The sequence below is a fragment of the Pongo pygmaeus genome, chromosome 3 (assembly GCF_028885625.2).
Source record: "Pongo pygmaeus isolate AG05252 chromosome 3, NHGRI_mPonPyg2-v2.0_pri, whole genome shotgun sequence".
In the NCBI taxonomy this organism is placed as follows: domain Eukaryota; kingdom Metazoa; phylum Chordata; class Mammalia; order Primates; family Hominidae; genus Pongo; species Pongo pygmaeus.
The window spans coordinates 144,285,350-144,298,495 of NC_072376.2; positions in this window are offsets into that span (position 1 = coordinate 144,285,350).

Consider the following 13,146-nt stretch of genomic DNA (forward strand, 5'->3'; position numbering starts at 1 on the left):
GAGACTCAGCTATCTGTTACAAAATACGACACTCCTAAAATTAGTCTTTCAGTTTGCTAACATATTAAGTTAGGTGGCAGTTTGTTACGTAAGAACCCAGGGTATGGAGGCATCCTGAAGTCAAATGTAATTTAACACTACTTGCTGTGTAACTCTGATCAAATTACTTGCCTAAGCCTTAGTTTGTTTATACATAAAATGAACGTCTATCTTGTAGGATAGTTGTATATATTTAGTAGATTAGATCTATCAAGTACTGCTACAGTACTTGGCCCATTGAAAGCGTGCATAAATAGTAGTACTGTTATTACAAATACTCTATATAATTTTAATATTGTGATGTTTACCCAATATTTCTCAAATCACTGTGCACTTTTTGCACATTTCTGAATTTCAAATATGGGAAAAAGTAGGAAGAACTATAAAAATAAATATATTATATTTTATTAAATCATGGCATTAAATAACCAATTGTAACTTTAATACAACATTCTCCTCAAATCCTCCTGTTATGAAGTTGTAGATGAGAAATTGATGAGAGAGCAGAGCTATATTTAGATCGTAGCCTATGAGCTTATTCTTTCTTTCCTACCTGACATTTTTATGCATTGTGACAAATTTTTCTGTCTTTTTGTTATAAAATCAGAGAACAAGAAATACGATTTTTGATAGGAATGTGTCAATGCTAACAGTTTCTTATGTATTATAAAATTCTGTTTTCTACTCTCCTTCTCAACCAGGAGATAACATTTTTGAAATAACACACAGTAACAAATCTAGAGAATAAAATTTTACTGTATAAATATAAAAGTTTTATTATTTTTGCTTTTGTAAAAATTATATTGTATTCTCACTTAGTAATGAACTTTTTGTTTTCTAGCTATAAATCCAATTCTGTTTAAAAACTCATTATTTTTTTCCTTCTATGAAGAAAACACAATTTTTGTCAACGGCAAACACTGTTGCAACAAATTCCCTCACCGGTATTTCCCTATGCTCTATTTCTAAAAAGTAGATAGCAAAGAGTGCAACTGATAGAACAAATAATTCATTTTAATTGTTCCTTTTCTGACTACTCTGTTGATAAGTAAAATACATATTCTCTTTCACCAAGTATGGATATGAAAGACTGCTCTTACCACAAAATTCAAATGAAGAGTTTATTATTGTTTTCTTATTTCTTGACTTATGCCTTTGGGAATCACTTCTCAAATGCACGAGTTACTGAGGATTTCCCTTTCTTTTAACATTTGAACACTATTTGTATTCTGTTGTCTTTTTCTATATCGATTTGTGTAATCTCAATGCTCATGGGTTTTCAGTTTTTTATCAGATATGTTTATTCGTTCTTTGTATGTGTTTGGTTTTTTCACTTTAAATTTTTTAATGTAACAAATATACATATAATTTTCATTTTTTGCTTTCACAATTTTTACTATTTTTTAGGAAATGTTACTCCAAATTTATAAAAATACACTCTTTAATGTTACATTTTTTATTTTCTTATTTAATTTTAATTATTGCATCTGGAATTACTACTTCTATGTTCATTAATGTGGGGAAACACATGTATTTTCTCCCAGATCATATTAAAATTCATCAAAATATCAACATTATCGTTAATGTATTTTTCATAGAAATTTATTCATCAGAGTAAATATAATATTGTGATTAAAGTGATTTTACAGGAGGTTTGACTGTTTGATAGGTATGTTCTCCCATCATTATTATTATTCTGCAGTATTTTTTCAAGGTATCTCTGCTTCTGCTCTGTATTAAATAAATAATTGAGAACTCAGCGATGTTCATTGGCGGCTTATTGCGTGCTAGGTGCTTTCCTTTCCCACTGCAGATATGGCAATAACTAAGACAGACAAGGGTAATGAACAGGAAGCTGAAATAGATCCACTCAGAGTTAGTAGCATCACTTTAACTGTATCACATAGATGCTGATAGGTTTGATTTTTCATGTGGTTTTGTACAAATGATGCAATTTTATTTTTTATTTCCACTTTGACCAAGAGATTTTTAATAGGAATTGAAGTATTTTTTTCTGTTGAAGAGTTTTTTTCCATTGTTGTTGCCGTTAACATCTATTCTTACTCTATTGCAGTAAGGAAAGGTTGTTCTATTTTCTTAAAAAATTGAAGTTGCATTTGTGACCTAATAAGTGATTAGGTTTTCTAAATGCACAGTGGCACTTCAAAAGTAGGTACATTTTTATTATTGTGGTTTTAGTATTTTGCATAGATTTACTAATGAAGTAAACATTTTCAGATCTTCTGTTAGCCTACTAAGTTCTGTCCACTTTATCACCCCAGATATGAGAGACATGTGAATTCTGACTGGCTGTACCACTTGAAATATTTTTATTTTTAATTCTAAGTGCTCTTTTCTGAGGTTGCTGGAAACATTAACCTATTATTTCCTTATTTTGTGTGTCCTCATCTTCTGGTGTATTCTTATTTTCTGTTGGAATGCTACTTGGTTCATTTTTGTCTTTTCAAAGTATTAATTTTAAGTGGGTTAGATTGTATTCTTTGCTTTCCATGGATAAACCTGAAAGATTTTTTAGGCTTGTTGGTGGACACTCTTATGTGCTATCACAGTTTCTGGCTTCATAGTTTGAAAAGTGTTGCTACTCTGCTACCCAGAAAGCACTCTAAATATGACCCCTCTATGTAACTACTCTTCCTCAAAGTCAAGTCTGATTAAGAACATTTGAAAATTTCAAGATGGAATGTAAATCTTTCAAGCCCCTCCATATTAGCTATCTGAAGCTCTTTTCTCTATTACCCTCCATATTTCTGTGGGTACAATTTGGTTTCTGTAAGCAGTGTTTTATTCCTGAGGGTGAAACTGTGAAAGAACCGTTTGCTGAATATTTCTTGTTAGGCCTATGTAGTCTCTTTCTTTCTGGTGATCTTATATCCATATGCAGTTTTGTCACATTCACCCACAGTTTTGAGCCAGTAAGGATTACTCTCACATCTATCTCCTCATGTATCTTCTATGGCTATGGTCTTCTTATTTGGGAATGTGAGGTTGGTGGCAAGGTTGTGATTTCTGTAGAGTCAGTTGATATGTATTAATACATTTTAATTCACTTTTATTTACAATTTATTTTTGTCTCTGACGTCAACAGAAAGACAAAATCTCCAAGGCAGAATGTCACCATACAAGGCCTGAGTTAGATTTATAACTGTTCTAAGTATTATTTCCTAAGTGTCAATAAAACAGTAACTAGTCCAAATAGCATACAAACATCCTAAATGGTTTTGGTTCAGTAACCTCAAGCATTCTATACTTGAAAAGTGTGTAAATCAAAATCTATGAAGTTAAATGTGATAAAAATGTCAAAAATGGAATATGGTGATGATTTGCTTTTCTCTGCAACATGTTAATGAATGCAAACACACAGAACTAAACCTACATACCTTTAAAATAAAAGAGAAGCATGTTCCATATGTAATAAATTCACAGCATTACATGACTGACTGGCATCCATAAACCCCACCTGTCTATTATTAAAGAGTTTAATGGCATTTTGAAGCCAAAGAGTGTCAAAACTAATACCAGCCCAAGTTGTAAAAATTTCTGAATCTAAATGAAGAGAGAATTATGTTATATATAGATTCTAAAATGAATTATTATAGATGTTATAAAGATATGTGTCATTTTAGATTTGCTGGATAAGAATAAAGAATATTGATGTGTTATGAGAACACAAAAAACATGTTCAAAACTTGCAGATAAACTGAAATGCATAGTGTAGGTCATTTGATAATTAGCAGTATAATATGTCAAAATGTTTCATGACTATTTGTTCCCTTCTCAATTAGAACCTGTAACTAATAAGCATTTTTTTAAACTGCTCCTTACAGAGCAGGGCTACCCTACAGAGTAGCCTGAGTTTTTGTTTATGGCTGGTAGATGATTATAATCACAGCAAAACATGCTAACGCAGTTTATTTTGATAAAACACGTTGGTTTAATATCAACAAACAAATTTGTTTTTCCTTCACACTAATCCTAGGAAGACATAAGAATAATTTGAGAAACACAACCTGTCAAACTTAAGTTTATTCAATCCAATCACTCAGTGAACACATTTAGGGTACAGAAATCTGTGTATGGTCCTGTGAAGGATGCAAACACAAGTAATTGACCACCCATTTTCTTAATGCAAAGATAGCCAAAGGATAATTTCAGCATCTCCAAAATAATTAAACAAAACAAACTAAAAGCAATGTATTTTATAGCAAGAGGGTATTGTTTTTCTTTTTAATTTTAGTGTTGCCTTGTTTTTAACAACAAGCCTACAGAGTAAAAAACAAACTTTACAAAATATTTCAAAAAGTTCATAGCTACTATGATTTTGGAGCATTGCCATTTTGAAAAATGAGGCTAGGGTACTACAACAAATATTTTCTGAATAGTAAAAAATACATATAATTCTGCAAAAAATATCAGGAGATAATCATCAGGGGATAATTTTGTGCTGGGGTGATTAATGTTACGATATAAACAATGCATCCTGACTCTGATATAAATACTACCCATTAAAAATCTCTGCTCTGGTATTGGAAACTGATAACTGATACTGCTGTATTTTTTTTTTTTTTTTTTTTTTTGGAGATTGAGGTTCCTTCTGTTGCCCAGGCTGGAGTGCAATGGCACGATGTTGGCTCACTGCAACCTCTTCCTCTCAGGTTCAAGTGATTCTCCTGCCTCAGCCTCCCAAGTAGCTGGGATTATAGGTTCCCTCCACCATGCCTAGCTAATTTTTGTATTTTTAGTAGAGATAAGGTTTCACCATGTTGGTCAGGCTGGTCTCTGGGTCAGGCCGAGACCTGTCTCAGCAAAGTACTGGGATTACAGGTGTGAGCCACCACATCGGGCCTGGAAACTGATACTGCTATTAATTGGAACAGCTGTACCAGAGGATAGGGAAAGACAACAGAAGATGATTATAACATGGATGAAAAATGAATTCCAGTATCAAACGGGAGAGACAATAATGCAAACAATAGCAGGTCAATTGCATATTGATATAGAGAAACTTCTGAATAGAAGGATCTTCTGAATAGGAGGATCAAAAGGGCAGAATCAAATAAAACTCTTAATATAAATTTTTAGTCACCAGCATTTTTTATCAATATTACTCTATTAATACATAATAGATATTTATTGTGATAAAATTAAAGAGAATAAGGTAGCTCTTACAAATAAGGTAGCTATTGTTAGTTTTTATAGAGTTTTCATTATCCAGTGAAATGATATACAGACTTCAATAATATAATCATTCTTTAATTTTGAACTAATAAGTCTATAATTTTTGCTAATGTTACAAGTATAGTAACTAGTAGACATAATTTTACTGGTATTGATTGATAATTGCTGTTTGTCAATTGATAACTGTAAATTTATGTACCAGCTGCCATCAGCTACTAAATAGCTTACTATTATTATCTCTCTTTTTTTTTCCAGATGGCAGATAAAGATAAACCATCCTGCAAACTATCCATAAATAAAATATATTTATTGACAACATAAGTATACTGAAGTCAGAATTCGACCTGATAAGTTATTTTAAAAGCAAAAAATTCAAGAGTTCATCAAAATTGTTCATTACGTCTATTTTTTTGTTACCTTAGGGGTTATAAATAAATGTGTCTTTTTAAGCTATATAACATTGTGATATCAAAGGTCTTTTAACAACAATACCGAGATAAAATTTATGATGGTGCTGTAGAGATTTTTAATTAGGAGAATTTACATAGATGGAAATTATGTATGCCCTTAAAGGGCAAACATTTAATAAGAGAACATAAAAGTGTTATTAAAATACATAACTGTAATGAGAAGTTTCATTTAAGAGTCATTTAGCAGGTGTTAGCCCCCTTGTGTTTTTCCCTGTGTTGATTAACTCTGATAATTTTAAAATGTAGCTGCATCAAGAGTTTCCAATACTTATGCTAAAATAATGTTACCAACTAAATTTTCTAAATTTTCAAAAATGAACATGACATGGCTAGAGAATCATAGCATGAGCTGGGTTTTTAACATTTACTGCTGATTTTCTAATTATGCCAATGGAATTTTATTAGAGTTGAATTTTAAACTATGACATTTCTGAAATGTCATCTTGTATGAACAAACAGATATGAGTGTGTCTATCTATGTGTCTGTGCATATGATGTATGGACACACACATGCACCTACACACACTAACAAAAACACAAGACCTCAGGATCAAGGATCAAACCATTTATTTACTCATAAAGCAGCTTTCATGCCTCTGTATGTCTCACTTCCTGACATGGTTATATATTGAGGGCCAGAACGTACAATGGGGTTTGTACAACAGGAGGACAACAAAATTTTGAATCTTGGAAATTGTCTAAGACAGTTGGCAGAGCAGTCAGTCCATCTTCCCTGCCTTAGAGAGGAAGGGAGGGAGATTAAACTTTGCTCTGGAATATAGATGAAACCTATCTGAGGGGAGGGGAAGGTTTCTATTTTGGCCACCTCTAAAATTTAAACAAATTGCTTAGGGGAAGATGTTTCTATGTCTTCAAGGGTGGCAATTCAATTATACTTTAACTCAGGTTGTCATTTTTTCATTTAAGAGAAAACTGACTAGGCAGACATGAGGATATTTTCATGAGCATTATTTCCTAACAGGTCTACTCCTCAATTCTGTGTAGTCCTAAATTCCGGCATATTTTCCATCGTGTACCACTGAATTGGCCATTCTGATGAATATGAAAGAATGACAGGGTTAGAAACACATCTATTCAGTTTGCCTTATATGGCACTTAACACTATTATCAGTAGGACTCAGGGAAGCAGGGTGAAACCAACCTGCAGTATTTACTTCAGCTCCAAAATCCAGCCAGCTGAATAAATCTTATAAACCATCAATGAATCTTAGGAAACCAGGTAGCTTTCTCTTTAAATTTCTGTATAGATCTTTCCATCTAGCCAAGGCATTAAGCCAGATACAGCAGGATGCGCTAGTGATTGCACAGATGCAACCTTGGCTTGCAAGAAAAAGTCTAGGGTACTGACAAATTTTGAACTATATTTTTATTTATTTATTTTTTGAGACAGAGTCTTGCTCTGTCACCCAAGCTGTAGTGCAGCAGCGCCATCTTGGTTCAGTGTAACCTCTGCCTCCTAGGTTCAAGTGATTCTTGTGCCTCAGCTTTTGAGTGGCTGGGATTACAGGCACATGCCACCACATCCCAGCTCATTTTTGTATTTTTAGTAGAGACGGGTTTTCACTGTGTTGGTCGGGCTGGTCTCAAACCTCTGGCCTCAAGTGATCTGCCTGCCTTGGCCTCCCAAGGTGCTGGGTTTACAAGTGTGAGCCACAGCGTCCAGCCTAAACTTTGTAAATGGAATGACCCCCTTGTGGGTAAAATTGTCACCATAATATGTATGAATAATAAGCCAGTTTTACCTCTAGGAAATTCTCCCAGGTAACTGAGTATATCCTCATTTTGAAGAGATCTTCACAGTCAACTGAGGGCTACCTGGTTTACTGTGGTATTTTTAAAAACAGTTAAATGTGTATTACAACCACTCCTATGTGCAAATCACAGTGTTTTTCTGAGTGAGAAAAAGCAATGCATGCATTTCACACAAGTACAATGCTGAAGCAAATACAGTGCCCCTGGAAACAATTATTGGGGCCTCCCAAATGAAACATACAACAGTCAGATGGCGCAAGTTGCCAGTGATCTGTAGTGCCCCACTGGAGCTTCCTGCAGGACTGTCCATCTTCCACAAGATGGTAGGCCTTAGATATTCTCATTCAGTGTAAATGATAGAATTCAGTCACGGGTTTCAGAGGGACTGCTTGAGGGTAGTCAGTTCAATCTGCCCTGCTTGTCCATGACACAATTCACAAACCCCTCAGAATGACTGAGAATAGAGGTGAAGGCAACATCTGGAGGTGCTTTTAACCTAAGGTATAGGAGCTGGGACCATCACCAGCGGACTCATGGTCCGAATTATCTGGTGAGGGATGGCAGACTCAGGCTTTAGATACTTACAACTGTATCGGGGAGCAATACTAGAGTATTTTCCTTCTGGAGGAAAGCTCTGGGGGCAATTCTGAAACAATGAATATTAATGCTCCTTTTGTCTGTACCTTTTAGTATTTACAGAGTTGTCTCCTCATGTGTCTGGATTTTTTTTTTCTTTCTTCACTTTCACAAAATTAGTCTGTCCTTTTAGTAAACACAAATTTCCATTTTCCCCAGTCATCTGCTGTCACTCAGAACTCATCCAGAAATTATATGAAAATGCACCAGATCTTTCTGGTGCAAAGTCTGACTTGCAGATCTTTCTGGTGCAAGAAGAACAAACACATTTTCATCTAATTTAGCCAGAATCAAGAGTAAATCATCTAGGTCTACTTTTGTGCAAGTTACAGTCAAGAGAGTCTGCTAACCAGGCTGATGTGGGGGTGCTGTCCAGAGAAAGAATGATGCATTATGCCCAGGAATGGAAAGGGCAGAATTCTGAAATTTCAAAATATAATCCCTAAATTTCCCCACTCCTTTCATCCTGATTATCATCCAGGCAACAGAATAGAGGAGATAATCCCTTTCCTAGTATGTCTGCATTTACAAAACTAACAAACCAACTAACCAAATGACAACAGCAAACTGCCATACTAAGTTCTGTGGATCAGAAGATGAAGGAAGTAAAGTCAGTCTATCAGCTTGTTGTTCTTTAAATTCTACCATAAAAGGCACTTCAGCAGTTGGACCAAAAGACAAATATATGACACAAATTAGCCTCAAGGACCATCTGACAGAGGTGGCTAATTAGTAAGACTGGAGAGCAGGCAGAAAGCCTGAATTTGTAAATTTGACAGAGGATACTGGGGCCACAGTCTATGTAATAAGTCCTCCATAACCCAGAGACAAAGGGGGCATCCCTGGAAGAAGTCATAGTCTCACTTGCAGTTAATTTCCTTTGCCTTGGAAACATACAATACTCACGCAGTAGCGTGATTTCAGGTGGTCTCATCAGAGAACAGACCATTGCCAAGTGTATCTACTTAGCTGATCCAGATAGTTCATTCCACAGTCATGATCCACTTCCACAACCATGTCCCCCAAAAAGGGTGATACTCATCTGTACCCGTTTCAGAGTCCAAGTTCTGTCCACTGAGCAGATGGTCATGCCTGCTTTCAGTTTGGAATAGCTGGCACTGAGGCTGAAAAATCTACAGTAAACACCATTGGGTTTCAATTAACATCAGTCATCCAGTTTCTGTCACTTAGGGGAATTTTGGTGAGTCAAATTCCAAGAGTCAACAGGTTCAGCTTTACTTCAGGCAGTGGAGCAGGATATAAATCCTCCCAGCCCAAAGATGCAGTGTCACCCCAATGAAGACATTTCATGTTCCCAAAGGTACAGCAGCCATATTCTCATGTAAAGCCAGGAGGCTGTTAGAAACATGTTAGCAACAATATTCACCACAACATATCTAATCAATAAGCAGAGCTTTTCCAGCCTTTTCCACCTTCTTAAATAAAGACTTGAACTTGACCTACTAAAAAAAAAAGAACATTAGGCCAGAGAGATATCAGGTTTCTATGGCTTAGACATTCAGTTTAACAAAAGCCCATTAACAACCTACATTTCATAGAAGAATATATCTAGTCGCTCCTTCACAACCCCAAGTCTAAATCACCCCAAGATTACCTGCCAGTAACTACTTCATCTTTTTGGACATAGCCTCCTCTTGAAAAGTTTCTAATCAGCAAAAAATCATTGTCACTTTAGAGAAATGTTCTATCCTCAGTACCCAAAGCACCCAATAAATTGATTGGCACTCAAGCTCAATTTTAACAACTCACTAGTGGCAAAGGGCAGGTGAGTTTGTCTTATTAACTCGCTTATCTACATCCAACTTTCCTATTGTCAGAATGATCACTTTGTTACAGGGATAAAAACTTATAGACATGTAACATCCAGCATTAATTTCTACCATACATTCATATATAGAAGCAACAAGGCAAAGGTCATTTTAATCTCTTTTATGTTTCTTCACTGCAAGTTTTGCTATATACTGTGGCTTAAGTTCAGCATTTCAAGGGTTACGTTCAGAGCTTCCGGGAGATCACTTTTTCTCCTGATGGGGGTTAGAAAACACCAGAGCTTTGGAAGCAAATTACCGAGGATGGTTTTGGACTCCGAGGCTTTCTTTCTCTTTCTTTGTCTACTTTCCTATTCACTTTCCAGACTGTAGGTCTGCCTGGGATGAAGGGCTCTTTCTCGCTAGCCCTCACAGACCATCATGACTTCACCCTACGTTCCACGGTAACTTCATTCACTCTTGTGCCCATGGTTGGGCAGGATGATGTCTTGGGTGACTGTTTGCAACAGTGCTAAAGACTTCTGAATCTTTCCCATCCTTAAAGTGCCAGCTTTTTTTTTTTTTTTTTTTTTTTTTTGATGATGATTGTATAAAGCCTTCTGTTCTCCTTGGGTATAGACTGTGACTCAATTCTGAATCATTAAAGGTGCTGAGGCTGGAATAGAGGAGGAGCAAGAAATAAGGGGGTACAGAGAACACTTCCTCACTTTTGAAAGTGAGTTTTGTTTACCAAACCCCACCAGCTCTCAGGAATTCTGGAATTTTTCTCTCCTGCTTGGGTGGTAAGAGCAAAAAGCAAAAGCACTATTCATTCTTCTTTTTCCAACCTTACCTTCTGTTAATTGTCCTTCAAACACTTTACCGAATCCTCCTTAATGAGCAACTACATGGAGAAGGATGTACTTCCTAACTGACAAAACAATTTATCAATATATCCACCACCTTTTGACATTGGCCCAATGGTTCTCATTTTTTTTTTTGCAAGAGGTTATGTTTATGCAAGTACATCTCATAATAATCACCAAAATTATTAAGTTTTTATATGTGTATTTGTTTGTTTATCCTGGGAAGAAACATGAAGCTTCTGATCAGAGAAGAGATAAATTATTTCCTTTAAGCCATCTTAGTAGCATTGCTTATGCTCCAAGTTCTTCTTTTTTTATTATTATTATACTTTAAGTTCTAGGGTACATGTGCACAACGTGCAGGTTTGTTACATATGTATACATGTGCCATGTTGGTGTGCTGCACCCATTAACTCATCATTTACATTAGGTATATCTCCCAATGCTATCCCTCCCCCGTCCCCCAACCCCACAACAGGCCCCAGTGTGTGATGTTCCCCTTCCTGTGTCCATGCGTTCTCATTGTTCAATTCCGACCTATGAGTGAGAACATGCGGTGTTTGGTTTTTTGTCCTTGTGATAGCTTGCTGAGAATGATGGTTTCCAGCTTCATCTGTGTCCCTAAAAAGGACATGAACTCATCATTTTTTATGGCTGCATAGTATTCCATGATGTATATGTGCCACATTTTCTTAATCCAGTCTATCATTGATGGACATTTGGGTTGGTTCCAAGTCTTTACTATTGTGAATAGTGCCACAATAAACATATGTGTGCATGTGTCTTTATAGCAGCATGATTTATAATCCTTTGGGTATATACCCAGTAATGGGATGGCTGGATCAAATGGTATTTCCAGTTCTAGATCCTTGAGGAATCGCCACACTGTCTTCCACAATGATGGAACTAGTTTACAGTCCCACCAACAGTGTAAAAGTTTTCCTATTTCTCCACATCCTCTCCAGCACCTGTTGTTTCCTGACTTTTTAATGATTGCCATTCTAACTGGTGTGAGATGGTATCTCATTGTGGTTTTGATTTGCATTTCTCTGATGGCCAGTGATGATGAGCATTTTTTCATGTGTCTGTTGGCTGCATAAATGTCTTCTTTTGAGAAGTGTCTGTTCATATCCTTCGCCCACTTTTTGATGGGGTTGTTTTTTTTTCTTGTAAATTTATCTGAGTTCTTTGTAGATTCTGGATATTAGCCCTTTGTCAGATGAGTAGATTGCAAAAATTTTCTCCCACACTGTAGGTTCCCTGTTCACTCTGATGGTTGTTTCTTTTGCTGTGCAGAAGCTCTTTAGTTTAATTAGATCCCATTTGTCAATTTTGGCTTTTGTTGCCATTGCTTTTGGTGTTTTAGACATGAAGTCCTTGCCCATGCCTATGTCCTGAATGGTATTGCCTAGGTTTTCTTCTAGGGCTTTTATGGTTTTAGGTCTAACATTTAAGTCTTTAATCCATCTTGAGTTAATTTTTGTATAAGGTGTAAGGAAGGGATCCAGTTTCAGCTTTCTACATATGGCTAGCCAGTTTTCCCAGCACCATTTGTTAAATAGGGAATCCTTTCCTCATTTCTTGTTTTTGTCAGGTTTGTCAAAGATCAGATGTTTGCAGATGTGTGGTATTATTTCTGAGGGCTCTGTTCTGTTCCATTGGTCTATATCTCTGTTTTGGTACCAGTATCATGCTGTTTTGGTTACTGTAGCCTTGTAGTATAGTTTGAAGTCAGGTAGCGTGATGCCTCCAGCTTTGTTCTTTTGGCTTAGGATTGACTTGGCATTGTGGGCTCTTTTTTGGTTCCATATGAACTTTAAAGTAGTTTTTTCCAATTCTGTGAAGAAAGTCATTGGTAGCTTGATGGGGATGGCATTGAATCTATAAATTACCTTGGGCAGTATGGCCATTTTCATGATATTGATTCTTCCTACCCATAAGAATGGAATGTTCTTCCATTTGTTTGTGTCCTCTTTTATTTCGTTGAGCAGTGGTTTGTAGTTCTCCTTGAAGAGGTCCTTCACGTCCCTTGTAGGTTGGATTCCTAGGTATTTTATTCTCTTTGAAGCAGTTTTGAATGGGAATTCACTCATGATTTGACTCTCTGTCTGTTACTGTTGTATAAGAATGCTTGTGATTTTTGCACATTGATTTTGTATCCTGAGACTTACTCCAAGTTCTTATAGGGCAATGTGATAAGGGTCTGATGTCAATGCACATGCAAAAGGATTTGCACTGCAAAAGAGGAAGCTTGAGTTTATGCATGTGTAAGGTCGTGGATGAAGGTATTACTTAGAATTTAAGGATGATAAATTATTCTCACTTCTATGTGATTGAGTAGTGGTGAGGAGATAAGAAATGGCCTTCTGAATAAATCTATTTCAATTTATTTCACAG